Below are 9,996 nucleotides of genomic sequence, written 5' to 3'. Positions count from 1 at the left end.
ATTCACGTGTACAGTGTAATTGCCTGCTCTCTATCCCTCAACAAGAGTGATTATTTTCATTTTATGAAAGGGAAAGACACTAAGATTCCAAAGTTATATGACTCTATTACAGTTATATCATTGGTTACGATCAAACCAAAGCTCTGGTCTCCTGATTCCTAATCTGTGCACTCAGTGACAAGGAAAACAGTAGACCTAGCTGCAGGTATCTTGGATTTACTTGGTCATTGCCAACAGGTGAGGATGATGTGGTAACTGGGCGACCAGAGGAGAAGAAAAACCACTGACTACCAAATGATGGATAATTAGACTGGCTGGATCCTTGCTGCTTTGAGAAGCACTTGGTTATTTGCGGGAGGAGAAGCAGATCAACTAAACTCCTTGGACTTAGGAAGGATGTATCTGTATTCTGGGGGAATTTCTTGGAAGTGAGTGTGCCACTGTATGTTTTCCCTGGTATGCTGACCTATGTGTGAAAATTCTCCTTGGGGACAGTGTGTTGTTTCTCCCTTCCATAGATACCTTGTGTGATGCCACTATGCTGAGCACTTTCCACAGTGATAAGGCTTGGTATTCTAGTACAGGTCATCTGTGATGACGATGTTATTCATAGATAGCCCTGGCTGCATTTCTGGTACTCCGATTACTCACAGCCTCTGCTTTTTTGCTCTATGGGTGGCTTGAGGCCACATATATGGCATAAGCCAGTGCTTTAGTATTTGTAAGCAATCCCTCGAATAAATAAAAATAATATGTCTCAGTTTCTCCAGTAAAAGGCCAGTATTGAACTTGAAGAGACTAAATGGACTTAGATTGTGATAATTAATGAATAAAGTTGATAATGTGACTAGGTACATAGCTTGGGTAAGCTAAGGTCCTATCTTTCATGATTTAAAAGACTAGAGCATATTGCAAAGGTCCGTACGTATGGAATTCACAAGTAGACTTGGTTTGGGCCCCTTGTCAGTCAATGTTGTCTTGAGAACTTGGACCGCAGGACTCCTCCAGCAGGGCTTGTTGCTTCAGACTAATATGATTTGGCAAGAATTCTCTTCCTTATGCTTTAAAAAAAAGACCACTAAATATATTTTAATGAATTAATGGCTCTTCTTCTCCATGACATGCTAGGGTAGTATTTCAATAAAGGCTTTTAGATCTCTGGTACTAGAAAAACTGTATTCTGATCAATCATAGGATTTAGGGGTATTGAAATTGAAATTTATTGCTAGATAACTATGAATTTATCCCTAAATGTAGTTCTGATCATTGGCTTAACCTTCCTTACACTTAAAATAAGCAAATAAATAAAAAACCCTGAAATTGTTGATATGGTCCTAATGAAGTGGTTTCCTACGGTCTCTAAATTCTACACTGGTGTAGCTTCTGGATGGACTAACAAATTGGACAGTTAACCTTGAGTGGGCTAGAGTTGTTTTATAAAAAATTGTAACTACGTCATTATGGTTTCCTTGTTATAGCAAACTGATATATAATTTATCTGGAAAAAAAGTTTGGCAACCTTAGAGCTTCAGAGCTGGAATTTAGAGTAAATGCTGATTTTTTTCTTTTCCTTCCTTCCCCTCCCCCCCCAACATCTTGTTTATAAAACATTCAAATCTTTTACACAAAAAGGCAGTTAATTCTGGTGTCTAGTATAAGAGCAGATTGTGTCACTTTGGCTAACAAAAAATATTTATTCAGAAAATATCCCCATTAAGTATAATGTGTCAGAGTGAAAACGCCATTTCTTCTGGATAACTGAATGCTAACTAACTAAATAACTTTAAAAACAAACAAAACACAGGCATGCCAGGAGGAACCTCAGAGGAACCTGAGTTCCAAATTCTCTCCTTCCTTCCATTTCCTCCCCTTCCCATTGAGGAAGCAGGCAATATGGTACCCACTATACATGTGAAGTCATGTAAAACATATTTTTGTATTAGACATGTTGTAAAAAAAAAAAACAGAACAAGAAACCTAAAGTGAAAAACATGATACTTCAGTTTGTACTGGGAGTTTATTAGTTCTCTCTGTCTCTGTCTCTGTCTGTCTGTCTGTCTCTGTGTCTCTGTGTCTGCCTGCCTGCTTGCCTGCCTGTCTGCCTGTCTGTCTGTCTGTCTGTCTGTCTGTCTGTCTGTCTCTCTCTCTCTCTCTCTCTCTCTCTCTCTCTCTCTCTCTCTCTCTCTCTCTCTCTCACACACACACACACACACACACACACACACACACACACACACACACACACACACACACACATCAAGAGTCCTTTAGACTTATCTTGGATCATTGCAGGGATCAGAACAGTTAAGTCTTTCACAGTTGATCATTGTTAGAATATTGCTTTTACTGTGTAATATGTTCCACTGGTTCTGTTCACTTCACTTTGCATTCATTCACATGTTTTCCTAGTTTTTTCTGAAACTACTCCCCTTGTCATTTCTTATAGAATAATCACATTTCATCACAATCATATACCACAACTTGTCCAGCCATTCCCCAGTTGATGACTATCACTTCAATTTCCAATTCTTTGGATGTGATGACTAGGGAACTTGTAATTGTCTGAGGCATTGTTTCCTTTTTAATACGTTTCTATTTGCAGTATTAGAAAGTTGTCTCTTATGTTAAACCAAAATTTGCTTTTCTATAACTTCCATCCATTGGTCTTAGGCTTCGCCTCCCAGACCAAACAGACAAACTCTAATGAGTTTTTCACATGACAACTTTTCAAATAAGTTGACAGTCAATACATAATTCCACAATTTTGTCTTCTCCAGGCTAAATATTCCTTAGTTCTTTCCACTGACTTTCCTGTGGCATAAGTTTTATTGGTTGGGACTGTCATAGGGAAACATTCTAATATTTTTTTTGTGTAACTAAGGTACTGAAGTTTCACCACCCTTTCTTTGTCAAGCTCTCCCTCCCTCCCTTCCTTCCTTCCTTCCTTCCTTCCTTCCTTCCTTCCTTCCTTCCTTCCTTCCTTCCTTCCTTCCTTTTTTTCTCTTTCTTCCTTCCTTTCTAGCACTATAGAAATTTTATTATTAGTAATATGATGAAAAATAATTGACAGTTTGTATCTGACAAATTTAAAATATTTATTGAGACATATTCATACCTTGAAGACACCAACCTAAGCAGTCATGCGATAAAAATTAAAAGATTATAGCTAAAAGGAATTTATAAGGGAGTTAACAGTTCAAAAGGTAAAAAGGATAGAGATGACTAAATAGTAAAAAAAAAAAAATTCAAAGCTAAGGAAATTTCATTCACCTAGCATTTGAGTGTCTGAATTGTTCAAGGCACTCTGCTTCGACCCTATTTTTAAAAGTCACTCTTTAAACTCATCTAAAAAAGCCTTTTCCTATCTCAGTGTAGCTTAGAGATGCCTTTGTCAAATTTTCACAGCTAATCAAGTGTCTCAAGAAAAGCCCATCAATTATCCTTAAGGAAGAAGAGAGTTCTGTTTATCTCACACTTTGAATGGTGCTAGAACTTGTGTGTATGAGTTTTATGAAATAGTACCCATTTATGTAAAAGGTTTTGAATTGAGGAAAAACATGTTTTTACAGAGAGACAACTCTGAGAGATCAGAGAGATCAAGTGATCCCAAATAGATCAGAATCTTAGGAATTTTTATATAATTCTGGATAATTCTATAATCTTGCTTTATGACCCTGGGTAATCTGCTTAATCTCTCAATGGCATGTCAACTCTCTAAGACTATAAATTATAGAGCAGGTGGGACCAGCAAAGGTAGAAGGATTTTCCTCTCTAAAAAGTTCCATATACTGAGGAAATCACAAATCTGATCCAAAAATTAGAGAATAAATAAATGAAACAAAACTCTTAAAAAATCCACCTTATTTTTGTGCAAGATGTGTTATATTTTTTCCTTCTAGTTCTTTTAACTTTCTCCTAAGTGTTGTTTTTCATTCTTTCTACCTTCTTTGTCTTTCTATAACATTGTTTTGAAAAGTTTTATTAATGCTTTTTAAAAATAAATAGTCGTTTCCCAATAACTCTCCTTACCCTCAGATGTCCTCATGTAGCAATTAAATTCACCCTAAATGAGTGTCTGAAAAAAGAAATCATGTCTGAAATTATGTGCCTCATTCTATATTTATGGTTTTTCTGTTTAAATTTCTATAAATTTACTCCATAATGGTTTCTATGGTCTTCCATTTTAATTGCTGATGAACAAAACTGACTGTACTCAGGCAAAACTCAATGCTGAGGATCAATTATTTGTAGCACCTTGAAAGAAAACTCTCCTCAAAACTTGTGGCAGAAGCTCCACCAGGAGAGGCTGTGGTGCCCTTTTGAACATTTTCCATCCTCTGGCTCATAGCTCCCACCTAGAAAATGTGGAGAAATCACCATCTGACAGCATTCAGTGAGCTGCCACCAACTCCCCTTGCAAGCACACATTTCACAATATTGAGGAAGAAAAGAAGTTTTGTAGAAAGAATGAGAAAAACAAATCCTTGGAAGCAAAATAGAAACCCTCCAATGAATAACTTTCACTCAAAGATCTATGGAAACTCTCAATCATTTACAGTCCCAGGTATGCAGACTCTTCTTCTTCTTGCTTAGTTCCCTTTAGATATTTTGAAAATGGCTCTTGTTTTTTGCTTGCATTTAATTTTTTTCCCTGGTGAGCTGCCCTAGTGGTGTGCGGTAACTTGGTTCTCCTGGTAGGTATTATTGAGTCTCTGTCTCTGTCTCTCTCCCCCTCTCCCTCTCCTTCTCCTCCTCTCCCTCTCCCTCTCCTTCTCCCCCTCCCTCCCTCTCCCCTTCTCTCCCCCTGTCTGTCTCTCCCCCTCCCTCTCCTCCTTTCCCCTTCTCTTTCTCCCCCCTCTCTCTACCCCTGTTTTTCCCTCCTCTTTCTCTCCCCCATCCCTCTTTCTTTCCCTCTCCCTCTCTCCCTCCCTCTCTTTTTGTCTCTTTGTCTCTATCTTTCTTTTTCTTTCTGTCTGTGCCCACCTCTCTGTGCCCTGTGTCTCTCTGTCTTTCTGTCTCTCATTTTTAGGGGTTCTTTCTGCAGTTCCTTGTTGATCTCTACCAGGAGCCCTGGATGGAGCTCTGTTGCTTACTAGAATGGTTATCATTTGGTCAATCAAGGCCAAAACCTTCCCCTTTGCTGATGTGAAACACATCCTATTTCTGGGTATAATCTTTTGCCTTTGCCAACAAGAGGAAGATCCAGAGTTTTCCTTGTCTCACAGGAGACACCTAACTCCCTGAATAGCTCACAGGTGGTTCTGCTTGTACCAGATTGAGGGCTTCCTCTTAATGAGTTGATTCCCATTTGCCATTGCTTCTGTTAGCTTCTCGCTACACAAGAGCTTGCCCAGGAACTGTCTTTCATTATCTTTAGGAGAGAACCAATTACAAACGTTAAGTTATAGTGATTTCCAAGTTTACAGCTCACCATTAATGAGCCTTCCCTTGTAGCAAAGACATGCAATCAATTAGAACCAACTAAGAAAACAGCTAAGTTAAGCAACAAAAGGTACATTTTGTACCAGTATTCTCCCACCTCTCTTTTGAGAGGAGGGAAATGTATTACACAGGCATCTAGGTGGCTCAGTGGATAGAGACTGAAATTAGGGAGACTCATTTTCCTGAGTTCAAATCTATCCTCAGACACTTACTAACTGTAAGACCTTAGGTAAGTCACTTAGTTTGCCTGCTTTTCCTCAATTGTAAAATGAGTTGGAGAAGGAAATGACAAACTGCTCCATTATCTTTGCCAAGAAAACCCCAGATGGGGTCATGAAGAGTTAGACATGATTGAAATGACTGAACAACATGGCCCAGGCTCTGCAATTTCTAGACTCAGAGTTTCCTGGGGGCATGAAGAGGTTAAATGATTTGTGCTGTGCCAAACAGCCAATAAATAAGAGTCTGGACTTGAACTCAGATCTTCCTGACTCCAAGATCTCTAACCATTCTGTCCCATTTCCTTTCTGAGAATCTTCAGAGGTGGGAATACCAAAGGAAACTGGCAACTTCTTCCAGGACTGTCCCCACTCACTAGTGTGACCAGTTAAGTAACCCGCTGTGTTGCAGGTAAGTCTTATCCAAGAAGCTTTCTTCCATGTCCTATAAACATTATTTTAGGATCTTATCCTAAGGGGAGAAGGAAAGGCAAATGCCAAGATGGAGCTGTATTACTCTGTTGAACATACAACATCTGCTTGTATTGGCACTAACTGCTAAGAGCAAACTGTTTTGTTCACATCCTCTTCTGGCTAGTCATTCATTCTGTTCTTTCTGGGGATCACACAGGGGACAAGGGCAAAGACTCATTTGCTTTCACAGACTGAGAATGAGGGGAAAACCAGGGAAAGGTTCCCCCATTTTTCCCAACATCAGAACACAACTACCAAGGAAAGTCACAGAGTCTTACAAGGATTATAGGAGGGAGATCCTTGGAAACAAAGCCTATATATTTCTTCATGTCCATGATTTCTGAATGGGGGAGAAAGACGGGAGGAAAAAAGATGAGAGGAGAGAAAGTTTAGCTGAGAGATGATAAGCCTATAGCAACAGATCATTTAAATATATTGAAGGGGCTATGAATATCTGCCCTGTGTCCTGCCTGCTCCCATATCTACCTAGTTGCTGATGGGCATTCAGCAAAAATAAGGGACTAGTTCTAAATTTTATCAGTCTTGAAGAAGTAGACCTTGTTTGAATGCCCAGTGGAAATAAGTGTTGTAAATCTTTTCTTTTCTCATATACTGGAAAGTATGTCAGTAATGAGATACCTCAGTCTCAGACCAGAGCAGAAGAGTCAGGAAAACAGAATGACCTTAGTAATAAGTGCCATCCTAATTTTGTGTTTAGAAACACCCCAGATTTTTCAAAACAGTTTTATTGATACCCTTTGTTTTCATATCACTGTCATTTCTGGAAAGACTTTACCTTTTCCTCCTACTTCAGACTGAATCTTCCCCCAGTAGCCCCAAATTTTTATGAGCCAGGCTTTATTATAATAACTTCCTTACCTTTTTTTTTTTTAAACAAAGCTTGGATTTTTCCAGAAAGAGAGCAAAATAGAGACCAGCTTTCAGCAGGAGCCTTTTCCTATTCCCTCCCTTACGCTCAAGCTGTTAGTGACAGCCCCTTTGAGATTACCTTCCAGGTATTCTGTATGTACCTTGTAGGTACCTAATTAATTACCTTAATTAACAGATAATTACCTTAATTATCTAAATAAACCATTAAAATACAAACTCCTTGAAGGCAGGCAGGGACTGTTTTTTGCCTGCCTTTGCATCTCCAGCACTTAGCACAGAGCCTAGCACAAAATGCTTACTAAATGCTTGGTGATGAACCTGCCTCTAAATTGGTCATCATCAAGTATTTATGAAGCACCTACTATGAGCCAGGCATTTTGCTAAGTATTGATTATGCAATGAAAGGGGCCCAAACACAAACAAACAAAAACCAATCACAAACCTCAAAGAGTTCACAGTCTAATGGGAGAAGTCACATATAAACCTATACATACATATGTGCAAGGTATAATACAGTATGAATGGGAGATCATTGCAGAAGAAGGGCACTAGGGATAGGGACCATGGGGAGGAACAGGGGGCACACTGGGAAAGACCTTGTAAAGAAAGTGGAATTTTAGCTGAATCTTGGAGGATGTCAAGATACAAGACGTGAGGAGAGAGAGCTTTCCAGGTAAAGGAGATAACCAGTAAAAATAAATAAATAAAAATAAATCCCAGAGTTGGAAGATGAAATGTTTTGTGTGAAGAACAGGAAGAAAGCTAGTGACTCTGGGTCACTGAATACATGAAGGGGAGTCAAGTGTAAGAAGACAGACTGATCTCATTTTAAAGCTCATTTGAGAGCTTTAAATGACAGAAGATTTTAAATTGTATCCTGGAGGAAACTGGGAGTTGGGGGAGTTTATTGAATTGAATCTTGGGGGTGGGAGGGTGACATTGACTAATGCTTTAGGAAGATCATTTTAACAGCTGATTGGAACTTCAACTGGAATAGGAAGAGAGGGAGACCAACCAGAAGGTTATTAAAGTCATCTGGGTATGAAGTGATGAGGGTCTGCATGAATGTGGCAGCTGAATGAATGGAAAGGAAGGGACATATGCAAGAAATGTTGTGAAGGCAGAAACAATGAGACTTGGCAATAGGTTGCACATGTGAGTGATGCAGATGGGGTGGGATTGGTGGTACTGTTGACAGTAACAGGGAAGTTTGGAAAAAGATGGTTTTTGTTTTTTGGGGTTTTTTTTGGAGGGAGAGATAATTCAGTTTTGGACATGTTGAATTAAGATGTCTACTGGACATCCAGTTTGAGATATGCTAGTTTGAGGCAGTTGGTGATACAGGCTGGAGGTCAAAGGAGTTATGGGCTGGATAAGTAGATCTGAGAGTTATCATCGAAGAGCTGATAATTGATTCTTTGGGAGCTGATTAGATCACCAAAGGAGATAGCAAGGAGGGAGAAAGGAAGAAGACCAAGACTAGACTCTTGAGGAATACCCATAGTGATGAAGAACCAGCAAAAGACATATGGACAGAAGTCAAGGATAATTTGGAAGGGGGATACCGGGGGCAGTTAATTTTGTTTTCTCACAAAATATATGGTCTCTTCATTGAACAAATGCCTTTTCCATTCCAGCCTTGGTGACTCATACAGCACTCTATTGACTAGGAATCTTTGTTCATGTAGATTCTTCTCCCTGGAATGTCCTTTATCTCTCTTTTTCTTGACATCATTCCAATCTAGGACTTCTATTCATTTCTGTTCACACACAGAAATAATGTATTCTCTTCTTCTTAACTCCAACAACATTTGGCTCATGACTTTCTTGTAGCATTTTTCATTTATTGCTTTTCATTATAGGTACTTAGCATGATCATAGTTTCCATTTCAGATTTTTAAAGTCTTCTGAGGAAATAGAAGTACACAGAATCTCTCATTTGGAAGGAACTTGGAGACCAACTAGTCCAATGTCTACCTGAATGGGAATCTCTACTGCCAACATCCCTGATAAGGAGATTTTTCAATCTTTACTTAAAGACCCATAGTGATGAGGGAATCACTGTGTCTTAAAGCTTCCCATTCTACTTTGGAGTAACTTCTTAGGAAGTTATTCTTTATACTAAACTTAATCCTTCGTAGTTCTTCTCTGTGAGGCTAACCAAAACAAATCTGACCCCTCTTGTGATTGAAAATCTTTCAAAATTTTAAAGACAAATCTACCCTTCTGCAGGTGTAATATTCTCAGTTCCTTCAACCTCATGAAGCATGGTCCTTCACCATCCTAACTTCCATACTCTGGATGCTCTTTAGCTTATTAAAGTCTGTTCTAAATTATTCCTAGCATTGAACATAACACTAGTGATGTGATCTGACCAGGGAAGAATACCAGGGAACTATCATTTCCCTCCCTTTGGACAATATCCTTTTCTTGACTCTGCCTAAGATTGAATTAGCTTTTTTGGTTGCCATATCATAGTGGTGACTCTACTTGAGTTTTCAGCACTCATACATAATGCCTTCCTTCTCCAAACAACTGTAACACTTTAAGAACTATAGTCACATCTACTCCATCCTGTATTTGATATATTGATTTTTTGAATGCAAGTGCATTTTATCCCTATCAAATTTCATCAAATTACATTCAGTCTTATGTGCTAGCCTGTCAAAAACCCTTTGAATCTTGACTGCCATCAAACATATTAGCTTTTCCTTTAAAATTTTTTTTCAGTTTAACAAGAATTTATTTTCTCTTCCTTCCTTTTGCCCAAAATGAAGGAAAAAAAGAAAAACAAAAAACTTTATAATAAATATGCATAGACAAGCAAAATAAATTCCTGTGTAGTCCATATCAAAAAAGTGTTTTGACTCACTTTTCTGTTAAGAGATAGGTAACACAGTCCCCTGAAATTGTGATTGGTCACTGCATCGATCAGAGTTCTTAGATCTTTCAAAGTAATTTATCTTTACAA

At 38.6% G+C, this 9,996-nt stretch overlaps 1 long non-coding RNA gene across 2 annotated transcripts in view; it reads left to right on the top strand.

Moving 5' to 3' along the window:
• Positions 1-268: 268 nt before the first annotated feature.
• Positions 269-9,996, top strand: part of LOC140513146 (uncharacterized) — a 32,995-nt gene continuing 23,267 nt past the window's right edge. The window contains exons 1-2 of one of the 2 annotated variants that reach the window (XR_011970083.1): positions 269-428; positions 5,984-6,072. This is a non-coding gene — a long non-coding RNA (uncharacterized lncRNA). Of the gene's footprint in view, positions 429-5,974; positions 6,073-9,996 lie in introns of both variants that reach the window. The other variant, XR_011970082.1, reaches the window with a different exon arrangement.

Source organism: Notamacropus eugenii, chromosome 7 (assembly GCF_028372415.1).
Source record: "Notamacropus eugenii isolate mMacEug1 chromosome 7, mMacEug1.pri_v2, whole genome shotgun sequence".
Taxonomy (NCBI): Eukaryota; Metazoa; Chordata; class Mammalia; order Diprotodontia; family Macropodidae; genus Notamacropus; species Notamacropus eugenii.
Note: the sequence above shows the minus strand (reverse complement) of the source record. Positions and strands in the feature narration are given on the sequence as shown.